Source organism: Scyliorhinus torazame, chromosome 9 (genome assembly GCF_047496885.1).
Source record: "Scyliorhinus torazame isolate Kashiwa2021f chromosome 9, sScyTor2.1, whole genome shotgun sequence".
Lineage (NCBI taxonomy): Eukaryota > Metazoa > Chordata > Chondrichthyes > Carcharhiniformes > Scyliorhinidae > Scyliorhinus > Scyliorhinus torazame.
The window spans coordinates 81,292,922-81,307,257 of record NC_092715.1 but is presented as its reverse complement, the minus strand read 5'-3'; the positions used below and the strand labels follow the sequence as shown (position 1 = coordinate 81,307,257).

The window sequence follows — 14,336 nt, the reverse complement described above, 5'->3', positions numbered from 1 at the left end:
AAAAGGAAATCAATATTAGTTCTCTTTTAAGTGAAATCACTCACTGATATCCTTAAGGTGCAATGTGCTAGAGTTCAGATAGTATATTTGTCTAACCACTTGACAGGCTGCTTAAGAGGACAGAGGCAAGAAAGCAAAAGCACCCCACCCAATTACATAACTTAAATTCTTAGGCATTACATAGCCTTCAAGATGTGGAGAGCAACTCTGTATCCATTTTATGGAAGCTATGGTTGTTGCAAAAATACATTGCACTACTTAGCTCTGTTATAAATCAAAGCCGCATGGGCAGACCACCACATCTGCTTCAAATCTCCTTTCCCAGGAAGCCTTCACCTACAACATAACTGTAGAAATGTAAGCAAAATATATTTTATGAAGCTTAGAATACAAATTACCTATTAAAAAAAATAAAGTGCAGAAAGGCAGAAACCAACAGTTGCCTTGGTAAGTATTGCGGCCTACATATTAGGCATGGATTTAAAGGGAATGCATTTGAAGAATGTCATGATATTCAGGTAAATATCATGCTGCAAACGCACAAACATACTGATGGACAGATCAACGGACCAATCAATACACACACAACACCACAGCCAATCACAGGCAAGAGCATACACACTATAAAATGGGGAACACGGCACTTCCCGCGCATTCCAGCAGGAGACAGCTCAGGGCACAGATCTCACAACAAGCCACTCAGACATCCACCATGTGCTGAGTGCAACTCCAAGATAGTGTTAGGAATAGGTCCACAGATTCAACCGTGTTGGTTCGTCTGTGTAGCAGAGCACCCAACACAACAAAGAACACATTTAGACACAACTTTTCCTATTTTGTTACAGAAGACTGATTGCAACTCACATACATTGATAAAATGAGAGAAAACACAAGCGTTTCAGTGTTATAAAAGGAGGTGGCAGTTTATTGAACTGGTGTCTATTGTTTGAGGTATCAGAAGCCAGAATTATCTCATATTCAAGTTCCAACAGCACAATCATACATATGTGCTTTCTTGATTCAAATGCCCGAGTACCATATTTAGTCAGCTCCAGGCAAGCATATACCCTATCAAAATACATTATTCCAATGCATCTATCTAATTGTCATTCCACACTTTCTAATTCAAACATAATATCCAAATGCATAATTTTGATCAAAATTAAAACTGTCCCCAATTATGGTGTTACAATGCATACTGATCATATTACAATCCAAACAGTCATTGGTAGTACATAACTTGAGGTCTGCTGAAAAAAGACATTGTGTCAATGCTTTTCACCTCATATGAACACCAATGTCAGGGGAAAAATCAACTTTATACTGTATGAGGATGTTGATTGGTTGGCAAGTGGATTCTAGTTTGGTAGAGGCGTTGCCATGGAGAATGCACCCAGCTGGGTGATGTGCAATGGTGTTGAAGGAGAATGGTGTGGTCAACCCTAACAAATGCTGCAGATAGGTTAGAGGGATAGCTTGAGTCAGTCAGGCAGGATGTAATTTGTGACTTTGATGACAGCTGTTTTGGCAGAGCACCAATCTCTTTGAAGCAATACAAAGATGAAGCTCCAGGAAATGTCTTAACAAAAGACTTTTAGAGAGGAAAGGGAGGCTGAAAATAAGGAGTGAGTCAGACTCGAAACATGAACTCTAGTTTCTCTCTCCACAGATGCTTTCAGTTCTGCTGAGAATTTCTCGCATTTTCTGTTTTTATTTCAGATTTCCAGCATTTGCAGTATTTTGCTTTCACTTCATTGAAAATGACAGGACAGAGGGCTTAGGAATTGTTTTGAGGAGAGAGATGGTGATGGACAGGTTTTCAGCACAAATTACATTGTGTAAATCGAGTTTCCATGATTTTTGCACGAGCTTTTAAAAATTGCATGAGGAGCAGCCCTGTCCACTAAACTGTTCACACCCACGATCAAAATAATCACCATTGTACATTTCTACTTACTGCTCGTTTGTAGGCCATTGCAGAGGTCTTAATAAGCCATGCTTTTAAGGCCCAGCGCCATGCTTCAAAATGTATTTCCTTTTAAAACCGGCGACTGTGCACCAATAAATACTTTGGTACAGTTTTTAAAGTCAGTTTCAGTTGCATTAAAATTGTGCTGCACAATTTAAAAAGCTTTTATTTTGTGATAAAATCAATTTTCAGCTGGAATAAGAAACTGCATGAGGTCACTTGTTAAAAGTGTATCAAGGAATGTTTCACAATCTGATTTTTTTAATAAACAAAACTACGTTCTCAACCACTGCCCAATTATACAGCGTTGTGCCAGGTATGACATTCTGTGATACTTAAAGAAGTTTGAATGGAGAACTAATGCAATTGGTGTCTACACTGCCTATTGAACACAAAATTAGAATCTTGGCCATGTTGTTCAGATCAATACACGAGAATATGTAGTTTGGTTATTTTATTAGTCCAGAAATAAATATCAAATTTGAATTTATATAGCATTTTTCATGACAGAGCCATACAAAGAAACAATAATACATTGCCCTGTCAATGATATTTATGATGGGTTGCCAAGTCTGTCTTAAGTGACAAGATTGATGGTGTGGCCGTGTACATGGGTAATAAGAGTTTATATGCAGGGGTATTTCGGGAGGAAATTAGGTTTGTAAACTCAGAGGAGAAAGAACCAGAAGATTTGAGATAGAGAGTGAAATCACTGAGGATGATAGCACTATTGGGAGAAGAGGAGGGGTGCCCTGATATTGTGGCAACAATCACAACCAAAGATTTTCAGTTTTGATGATATTACGGTGTGTGCAAATTGGTTCCCATTTTAACCAAGAAAAGTCACAAATATTATCCTAGTTGACTTTGTGACATAGGTAGTGTTTCTCTTCTTACACCCCTCAATCTGTTTGCAGTCTTTGGCATGTTTGGCCATGTCAAATTCAGTAATCCCTCTGCACTGTTATCCAGCTGAGTGTTATTGTACAACACCTGATTTCACCCGTATTTATCCTGTTGCATCTGAGAATCACGTGCAACGGTATCTCCCCTCACATCTGCATCATTACCCCTGGTGTTCCTTAAAGAAATATCCATGTCCCCCTCCTGTTCTCAACTACATGCTGCCCTTTGGTGACACCATGCAAAATCATGGCATCAGTTTCGATGTGTACAATGATGATACCCAACTCTACTTCTCCTCCACCTCCCTTTACTCATCTTCCTTTTCAAATTGTCTGTCTGGTTGTTTGACATCCTGTATTCAATGGGCAGATGTTTCCTCCAATTATACAATGGGAAGACAGAAGGTATTGTGCAATACCACTCAGCTGGATAACAGTGTTCACTGACGTTATCAGTGAAGCAAAATCTCAATTTTAAAATTTTCATCCTAATTTTAGAATTGCTGCTTGTCCTTTGCCACTAACTCCTTTCCGTTCCGTCGCAACAATCTGACACTGAACTGGATTGTTTGTACCATTGGCATTGCCAATGTGCTGGGATGTGCTTGGTCTGACAAATTTTCGCCACCATTAAGACCATTTATTTTCACCTGCATAACATCAACCCATCGACTGCTAAAATCCTTATTCATGGCAATGCACTCTTGATCAGTCTACTGTGTTCTAACCTCCAAAAACTAGAGTTTACTCAAAATGATGCTGTGCTAACTCGCACCTCACTTACCTTATCAGTGGAGCAAAAGCGCAATTTTTAAATTTTCATCCTGATTTTATAATTGCTGTAGCCTTATTCCTCCTCACCTCCTTCAGCTCTACAATACTTCTGGATCTCTGTGCTCTTCTAATTCTGACCTTTTGAGCATTTCTGATTTTAATCACTCCAGTATTGGCAGCCTTGCCTTCAGCTTCATTAGCTCTAAGCTCTGAAATGTCCTCCCGAGATTACTCTGCCACTCCATTTCCTTTCCTCCTTTAAGTTGCTTGGTGTCCTATTTTGTTCCTTTGTGCTCCTGTGAAAAGCCCTGGGACATTTTATGACGTTAAAGTTATTGTATAGATACAAACTGTTGTTTTTATGGGATCATGTAGAACCACCCGAACAAGTGGCTGGGACCTGAATTCAACATCTTATCCAAACCATTTGCTCAATGATACACTGAGGTGTCAGCCTATGCTATAGGTTTGAACCAACAACATTCTGACTCCGAGGTCACTGCAATACTACAAAGCAAAACTGAACAATAACGTGTTCAACTTTTTAAATATCAATTTCAAAAGTGATTCTATGATCAGCTTTATAAAGCCAGATAATGGCATTAATTCTTTAATTCCTTCACATCTGTTTTAATAAATTCTTACCTTTTGTTATACTTGGCAAACATTTAAATTTCAATTGAGAGACGGCTGGAGGGGGATGAGGGGGAGGCTGGAGGGGGTGAGGGGGAGGGGGCGATAGGGAGGCTGGAGGGGGGGGCAAGGGGGAGGCTGGAGGGGGGCAAGGGGAGGCTGGAGGGGGGCAAGGGGAGGCTGGAGGGGGGCAAGGGGAGGCTGGAGGGGGGCAAGGGGGAGGCTGGAGGGAGTGATAGGGATGCTGGAGGAGGGCGATAGGGAAGCTGGACGGGATGATAGGGAGGCTGGAGGGGGTGAGAGGGAGGCTGGAGGGGCAGAGGAGGAGGCTGCAGGGTCAGAGGAGGAGGCTGGAGGGTCAGAGGAGGAGGCTGGAGGGTCAGAGGTGGAGGCTGGAGGGGCAGAGAAGGAGGCTGGAGAGGCAGAGGAGGAGGTTGGAGGGGAAGGTTGGAGGGGGAAAGGGGGAGGTCGAAGAGGGCGAGGGGGAGGTCCGAGAGGGTGTGCGGGAGGTCGGACGGGGCATTCGGAGGGGAGGTTGGAGGAGTCGGAGGGAGCGAGCGGAGAGGGCGCGATGGGATAAGGGGGAGATCGGAAGGGGCAGGATAGACAGGGTGCAGGGGAGGTCAGAAGAGGCGGTACAGTAGGTCGCAGGGGATGATGGGGAGGTTGGAAGGGACGGAATGGGCGGGGTGCAAGGGATGAGGGGGAGGTCACCACAGAGGGAGGGCAGATGGCTTTGAGGGAGGAAGCATTGCGTGGAGGGAGGATGCATTGCATGGAGGGATGATGGATAGCTTGGAGTATAGACGGATAGCATGGAGGGTGGACGGAGAGTGTGGAAGGAGGCCGGAAAGTGCGAAGGGAGGACTTAAAGCGTAGATGGAGGGCGAAGAGTGTGGAGGGAGTACGGATAGCCTGGGAGGACAGTTATCGTGGTGGGGGGGGGGTCTGATTGCGTGGAAGGAGGTACACTATTATGGGGGGTTGCAGATGGATATTGTTGGGGCGGGGAGGACAAATCCCATGGAGGGCACTCCAATATCATGGAGGGCACTCAGATACCGTGGAGGGTGGTCAATATTGTGGAGGGAGGACTGATACCCTGGAGGGGGAGGACTGATATCTTGGAGGGGGAGGACTATATCTTGAAGGGAGAGGAACGTTATCTCGGAGGGAGAGGACTGATATCTCGGAGGGAGAGGACTGATATCTCGGAGGGGGAGGACTAATATCTCGGAGAGGGAACACTAATATCTCGGAGCGGGAGGACTAATCTCTCGGAGGGGGAGGACTAATATCTTGGAAGGGGAGGACTGATACCTTGGAGGAGGAGGACCGATATCTTGGAGGGAGATCCGATATCATGGAGGGAGATCTGTTTCCTTGGAGGGAGGTAGAGATATTTAGCACTATTTTGACATGCTAGCTTGCAGTAAATATTAATTTAAAAACAAATAAGCTGTCCTTCAGATCTTGGTTCATACATCATACGAAAATTGGCAAAAAAAGGAAAATTCTATAAGTTATATAATCACCTGCTAAATGTTTCCACAGATCTTCAATTGTACATCAAGTACCTTGTGAATTAATATGCAAAATTGATTTTCTGATAACCAACAGGCAATTTAAAAGTGTAATTCACTGTAGTTGGTTTGTTGATTTTTATATGCTACCTGCATAATCTTTTAACCCATTCTGTACAACTCTGCCCAGACATAGCATTGATTGATTTATTAATACTGGTTCACCATATTATGGCTGCACATCTGAAAGCCAGTCAAATATGATGGCAAATGATACAAATTTTGATTAAAGGAGAAGGACGGAGGGGTAGGATGAATTTAAATACACTCAAGAGATATTGGGCAGGATTCCCCGTTGGCTGACACCAAAATCGGGAAACGCGATCGGACGGAGAATAGGTTCCAATGCCGAAATCACTGCGAGCGCCAACTTCACGCCAATTCTCCGTTACCTCGACAGCGGCGTCAATGCGTTCCAGAACACACATACAATAAACACCGTTTGCATTTCATTAGCGGGCCCGACCCAGTATTTTCCAGGGCCTTCGCGATCCTCCACCTCTGATGGACCAAATTCTGAACGCCGAGGTTCACTTGTGCTTTTAGAAATTGTGAAACCGACGTCCTGGCTGATGAGGGAGAGAGAGGGGGTCTGGAGTGTCCAACATCGCCATAGTTTGCTGACAGTTGTGCTGCTAGCCGGGGAGCTTCTGGCAGAGCCGGGGGGAGTAGCGGGAGGTGGCCAGGAGGTCGGCTGTGGGGTTGGGGTGGATGGCCATGGAGCACCATAGTCATAGCCTGCAAGGCAGTCATGCAGCCGGTGCTAGCCCCTCCACAGTCATTGAATCGGTCCCGGTTCAGCGCCAGTTTTGCTGTTGTGAAAGTCCACGGGTCCTGCCCCGGTGTCAACATTTAGACTCAGGAACGGACAATCCAGACCATTAAGTTTCAGTTTCAGACTGCAGAATCAACTTGTAATTGGTACAAATAGAAACGTATCATGAATTGTAACTGATGGGTGTGGTTATCTGGCTGGGAAATTAAAGGTTCACTAGAAACATACACAGAACATGAAACATCAAAATGCCCGTTCAGTTCTGATGAAGAGACCCACAGTAGAATTAACATTTCCTTTTCAGATACTGGTTATCTTGCTGTGCAGTCCAGCATTTTCAGTTTCAATCCAGCTTTCTAACATTCTGTTGCACCATATCTCAAAAATAAAAAAATTAACTAAAAGCATTCAAAATAATCTCCAAAGACCATGAAGCATGAAATAATTAGAAATATACTATGGGGTTTCGCAGTAAACAATGTCAAAGCAGCAAAAAGACCAAACATAAGAATGGACTTGTCATGTTTTCATCGATCTAACCAATTTGGTTAAATGTAATATCTAGTAAAATAATTTAAATCAATCTCTACACGCAAGTTCAAATGAGACCTTGGAAACTTATGCGTTTAACTTGTATCAAATTAATGTAACAGGCAGTAAAAGAGACTACACAATAAATGGGAATTTACTGAGAGGGGTGAATGAAGTGAAAGATCTTGGCATGCAAATACATAGGTCCCAAAAGGTAGCAGATCAGGCAGATAAGGTTATAATGATGGCATATGGAATGCCCTCCTTCATTGGCAGAGGGATAGAATACAAAAGTAGGGATATAATGATGGAATTGGAAAAGACATTGGTGAGGCCACAACTGGCCTCAGTTGTGTGTAAGTTGTGCGCAGTTCTGGTCACCACATTACAGGAAGGACATAATTGCTCTCGAGTGAGTACAGAGAAGATTTACCAGATTGTTGCCAGGGCTGGAGAATTGTAGCTACAAATTGGAGAGGGTGGGGTTAGTTTCCTTGGAACAGGGAAGGCTGAGAGGTACTCGAACCAATTTTTTTTTCTAATTAAGGGGCAATTTAGCATGGCCAATCCAACCTAACCTGCATATCTTTGGGTTGTGGGGGTGAAACCCACGCAGACATGGGGAGAATGTGCAAATTTCACACGGACAGTGACCCAGGGCCAGGATTCGAACCCGGGTCCTCAGTGCCGCAGTCCCAGTGTTAACCACTGTGCCACATGCCATCCCGTCATTGTTTCTTTTGGATTGGATTTGTTTATTGTCATGTGTACCAAGGTACAGTGAAAAATATCTTTCTGCGAGCAGCTCAACAGATCAACAAGTACATGAAAAGAAAAGGAAATAAAAGAAAATGTATAATAGGGCAACACAAGGTACACAATGTTACTACACACCGGCATCGGGTGAAGCATACAGGGGTGTAGTGTTAATGAGGTCAGTCCATAAGGGGGTCGTTTAGGAGTCTGGTAACAGCGGGGAAGAGGCTGTTTTTGAGTCTGTGTGTGCGTGTTCTCAGACTTTTGTTATCTCATGCCCAATGGAAGAGGTTGGAAGAGTGAGTATGCCGGGTGGGGGGGGTCTTTGATTGGGAGGGGTCTTTGATTATGCTGCCCGCTTTCCCCAGGCAGGGGTAGGTGTAGATGGAGTCAATGGATGGGAGGCAGGTTTGTGTGATGGACTGGGCTGTGTTCACGACTCTCTGAAGTTTCTTGCGGTCTTGGGCCGAAAAGTTGCCATACCAGCTGTGATGCAGCCAGATAGGATGCTTTCTATGGTGTATCTGTAAAAGTTGGTGAGAGTTAATGTGGACATGCCGGATTTCTTTAATTTCCTGAGGAAATATCGGTGTTGTTGTGCTTTCTTGGTGGTAGCATCGACGTGGGTGGACCAGGACAGATTTTTGGAGATTAGTACCCCTAGGAATTTGAAACTGCTAACCATCTCCACCTCGGCCCCGTTGATGCTGACAGGGGTGTGTACAGTACTTTGCTTCCTGACGTCAATGACCAGCTCTTTTTTTTTTTGCTGGCATTGTGAGATAGATTGGTTCTTTAAAAATCTTTTTATTGGCATTTCTCATATTTATAAACAGTTGTATGTATACACATCACATTTTTCTCGCCCGCGCTAATTTCCTTTATTATATCATAGAATTTACAGTGCAGAAGGAGGCCATTCGGCCCATCGGGTCTGCACCAGCTCTTGGAAAGAGCACCATACCCAAGGTTAATACCTCCACCTTATCCCCATAACCCAGTAACCCCACCCAACACTAAGGGCAATTTTGGACACTAAGGGCAATTTTATCATGGCCAATCCACCTAACCTGCACATCTTTGGACTGTGGGAGGAAACCGGAGCACCCGGAGGAAACCCACGCACACACGGGGAGGATGTGCAGACTCCGCACAGACAGTGACCCAAGCCGGAATCGAACCTGGGACCCTGGAGCTGTGAAGCAATTGTGCTATCCACAATGCTACCGTGCTGCCCAGAGAGAACCGTGCTGATACAGAGAGGTTTATTTTGTCCTTCGTTTAACTGACCCTATGTGCATTTTGTTGCCCTCTGGATCGGTCTATGGTTCTTCCCCCCCCCCCCCCCACCCCCCCCCCACCCCCCCCCCCCACCCCTCCCCCCCCCCCCCCCCCCTCCCCATCCAACCCCCCCCCCGCCCCAAGCTTCGGCTGTGCTTTCTTTTCTTTTCCAGACAGAATGGGGAACAAAAGGGGAGGGATAGATTGTTGTCGCTGCACCACTCCACTAGGTTCTCAATCTCCATCCTCTATTCTGACTCGTCATTATTCGAGATCTGGCCCACTATGGTCGTACCGTCAGCAAACTTGTAGATGGAACCACATTTTTGCCATGTAGTCGTCTGTGTACAGGGAGTATAGTAGGGGGCTAAGTACACAGCCTTGCGGTGCCCCAGCATTGAGGACTATTGTGGAGGAGGTGTTATTTATTCTTACTGATTGTGGTCTGTGGGCTAGAAAATCAAGGATCCAGTTGCAGAGTGGGGAGCCAAGTCCTAGGTTTTGGAGCTTTGATATGACCTTGGCTGGGATTATGGTGTTGAAGGCGGAGCTGTAGTCAATAAATAGGAGTCTGATGTAGGAGTCCTTGTTGTCGAGATGCTCTAGGGATGAGTGTATTGCCAGGGAGATGGCATCCGCTGTGGACCGGTTGCGGCGGTATGCGAATTGCAGTGGATCAAGGTGTTCTGGGAGTATGGAGGTGATGCGCTTCATGACCAACCTCTCGAAGCACTTCATTATGACTGAAGTCAGGGCCACTGGACGGTAATCAGTGAGGCATGTTGCCTGGTTCTTCTTTGGCACCGGTATGATGGTGGTCTTTTTTAAGCAGGTGGGGACCTCGGAGCAGAGTAGGGACAGGTTAAGGATGTCGGCGAACACATCTGCCAGCTTGTCCGCTCAGGCTCTTTGTGCACGATCAGGGATCGCATCCGAACCCGGCGCCTTCCGAGGGTTCACTTTCAGGAAAGCCGATCTGACTTCGGAAGCTGTGATGGTGGGTATGGGTGTGTTATGGGCTGCTGGGGCACTCGACAGCGGATCGTTGGTTTCCTGCTCGAACCAAGCATAGAATGCATTGAGTTCATCGGGGAGGGGTACGCTGCTGCTGGAGATACTGCTCGGCTTCGCTTTGTAGCCCGTTATGTTGTTTGGGCCTTACCACGACCGCCGAGAGTCTGTAACGCTAGTCTGTGACTGTAGCTTGGTCTGATATTCTCTCTTGGCATCTCGGATGGCTTTGCGGAAGTCGTACCTGGATTTCTTGTATAGGTCAGGGTCGCCTGACTTGAATGCCTCAGACCTGTCCTTCAGTAGGGAGTCAATCTTGCGATTGAGTCATGGTTTCCGGTTGGGGAACGTGTGTACTGCTTTCTTTGGCATGCAGTCGTCCACACATTTACTGATGAAGTTTGTGACGGTAACCATACATCTGCAAAGATTTTTTCCCCATCTACCTAGTCCAGATCTCATGATTTTGACTACCCATCAAATCCCCTCTCAACCTTCTCTTCTCTAAGTAATACAATTCCAACTTTTTCAATCTGTCCACGTAATTAAATTCCTCATCCCAGGAACCATTTCTATTAATCTTTTCTGCACTCTCTTTAAAGTATAGCATCCAGAACTAGGCACAATGCTCCAGTTGAAACCAAACCTGTATTTAATACAAGATTAACATAACTCTCTTGCTTTTGCACACGATGCCCTTATTAATAAAGCCTAAATTGTTGTAGGCTTTGTTAACCGTTCTCTCAGCGGTCCTATCACCTTCAATGATTTATGCATATATACATCCAAGTCCCTCTGCTCCTTCAGAAATGTTCTCATTATTTTATATTGTCTCGGCATTCTTCCTCCCAAAATCAATCACTTCACACTTCTCTGTATAAAATTTAATCTGCCACTTGTTTGTCCCTTTGAAATTCTACCTGTCCTCCTCAGTTCACAATACTTCCAAATATTTTGAAATTGTGCCCTGTGTACCAAGGTTTAGAGGATTAATGTACATCAGTAAAAGCAAGGGAACCTTAGGGAACTCCAATTTCTGCCTTCCTCCAGTCCGAAAACCATCTATTAATCACTATTCGGTTTCCTGTCACTCAGCTAACTTCATATCCAGGTTGCTACTGTCCCGCTAATTCCATAAACTCTAATTTTTCTCAGTAAGAAGTCTTACAACACCAGGTTAAAGTCCAACAGGTTTTTTTCAAATCACTAGCTTTCGGAGCACTGTTCCTTCCTCAGGTGAAACCTAATTTTTCTCACAGGTCTGTTGTTCACACTTTATTGAATGCCTTTTGAAGGTCTATGTACACCACATCAATAGCATTACTTTCATCAACCTTCTGTTCCCTTATCAACAAACTCCAGCAAGTAAAATATGATCTTCCCTTAACAAATCCATGCCGACTTTCCTTAATTGAGCAATACCCAAGTGATTATGAACTTTGTCCCACATTATCCTCAATCATGTTCCCAATTTAGTCAGCCAAAATACAATACAAGTTCTGCAATAAATGTCAGCAGAGGTTTAAATGTGTCCATTGAAAATGATCTTGGCTTTCTGGATTGGAAAAAAAAATCTGTCCCTGCATGAATAAGCATGAGATAATGCCTAGACAGAGGCAAAATAAAGTAGATTTCCTGACAGAACAATCCTACACTTTCCATTTTGATTAACAGCCAGAGATTGCTTGTATCCTATTTCTAATCATGTACCGAAGCGAGATATGGCTGAATTATTCCTTTTTTTCTGAACCTTTATTTTTGTAGCACAGATATTTCTTGCAATTACCACACAAGGTAGCCTATTAAAAACAATGGCATCACTAATTATATATCCTTCACTTATAATAATGTTTCTGCTATTAATATTTTGTACAGCATTTAACTTACCTTTATTTTTTTTGTATGCTGAGGATAACACATTTGAGTGCTAGAGAATGGACTGTCTTAAGCTTTTGACATCCAATGTCAGTATCAGCAGATCAGAGTTCAGGTACACATTGAAACCTATTTATATTGCTTCAAGAGTGTCTCAACTATAACCTCACTTTCTATGGCGTGCTTCCCCCACTTCTTCAGTATTTGCTCTCCTGAGTTAGTTTATAGCTGCCAATTTTCTACCATGTTATGGATTTGAGCTGTGGATTAATACCTGCAAAGGACAGGTTTGAGACTGCCTCAAACTCACAAAGAGATCTCGGTTCCTCCAGGTCCATCCTCTTAAGCTCCTCAACTCCCTTCTTCACACTATTATACTTGCAGTTGTCCACGTTCTACACTCCGGGCTTGCCTCCCGAAGCTTCTTCACCTCGACTTTCCTTTAAAATCCTCTGCAAAACTTCTGTTTCACCAAGCTTTTAGTCACTATTCCAACTGTCTCCAACTTTGGCTCACTGTTAATTTTTGGCTGATTAAGTTACTTGTATGTTTTTCCATGTTAAATGCTTTATATAAATGCAAGAGAATAGGCCAGAATCTACAGTAGTTGATGAACATTTGTTGGGCTTGCCCTTGGAAGCTTACTTTGCCTGAGTTTTTGCACAATAAGTTTCCTTAACTGGGAGATTAAAAATGGTTTAGGATTTGTGGGACCTGTGGACAATGCAAGCAATGGTGTATTTTCTTAACCAATCAGATTGAAGCAGTGTTAATGAACGGTGCACAAGTGTTAGTTGGGACAGTGAATTTATGCCAAATTGGTACTGAAGGCAGGCAGAGAGGGAATAAAGAAAACAAAGAAATAGAGGGAAAGGAAAGAGAAACAAAGAAAATGTTTTTTTTAATGTAATAGATATAAAATAAAAATAAGTTAAGATATAACGAATGGTCAGCACAGTTCAATAGGGAATGCTTGGCCATCTTACTGATTTATTTGAAGAAGGAATAGAAAGGTAGGAAAAGGGTAATGCATAATAAACATAATGGCCCAGAAGATGAGCTACCCCAAACCCCCCCACACAAAATATGCACTAGGGAGACCCCTCAAAAGTCCCCAGACAAGGACTGCACAAGAATTGCCCAGAAAGTTGTAACTTCTGTGGGCAATTACCCAGTGCTTGGAACCATCCGAAACTCCAATTTAAACTGGAGATTTGGGATGTTTCGGACTCTTTTAGCAGAATAATTATTAAGGAAACGTTAGGAGGAATAAAACAAGTTCCAACTCCTGGTAACTATGGTACTGAGCATCATCTTTGAACGCCCCCCCCACCCCCCCAAACTCAAACTACCCTCCTGAACCTCTGACTACTGCCAAACGCCAGACCACCCACCCCCACAGTCACCCAACTACACCAAACTGTTCGGAGCAAAATTGAAGAAAATAGAACAAGAGAAGTTTTTAAATTATGTAAAGTGGTGCAATTGCATGCCAGGATTTCTCCGCCCATGCCCCACCCCTTTAGGCTCTGTAGAAAACGTAACCATTTCCGCAGACAGTTGATTTGTTTTAAATTGCCTTGACCTGTGTCTATGATTATGTATATGTATATGTCTAAGTTACTTGATATATGGTTTGATTGTGCATTTATGGGAACTCAATTACACCATTAAATGTGGAAATTTTAAGCATAGTCTGGAGAAATTTGGAATAAATGTGAGAATTCTGTGTTGTCTCATCACCCCAGAGAGAAAACAAAGATTTTTCAGGTGGTAATATGTTTGAGTGAGAATATCTATGACATTTTGAATCAACAAAGAATAGGTGATATCCATAAAATCAGGCATTGGAAATTGGCTTCCATGGAACAAACAAAAATAAATTAAGTTATAATGGAGGATCTTGTTCTTATTTTTTAATCAAGGGATTGTTAGCTTGTAATGCTCTGTCTCTTTAAGAAGTTGTAGCTGCGAGAGAATGCTGAGAATTAACTGTTTGAAATTTACGAGCTGTGAGAATCTGTGTTTATCATTTGTTTTATGTGGATGTTTGTAGATTTGTTTTATCAGTGTATTGGGCTAAATTTGTTAAACCCTTTCTTTCTGGGGAATTAACCTCGTCTTGAGTTTTTAATTACAGGCATTTTGGAAGTTTAAAAACAGAACCACAAGAACATGCAAGTAAATCATTTTTGCTATTGTATTAAAACACATAGGGCTGGATTCTCAGATTCCGCGGCTGT

The 14,336-nt window shown here is 43.4% G+C and overlaps 1 protein-coding gene across 1 annotated transcript in view; it reads right to left on the bottom strand.

Moving 5' to 3' along the window:
* xrcc4 (X-ray repair complementing defective repair in Chinese hamster cells 4) overlaps nucleotides 1-14,336 on the bottom strand; it is a 281,034-nt gene that overhangs the window by 52,654 nt on the left and 214,044 nt on the right. The window lies entirely within an intron of this gene.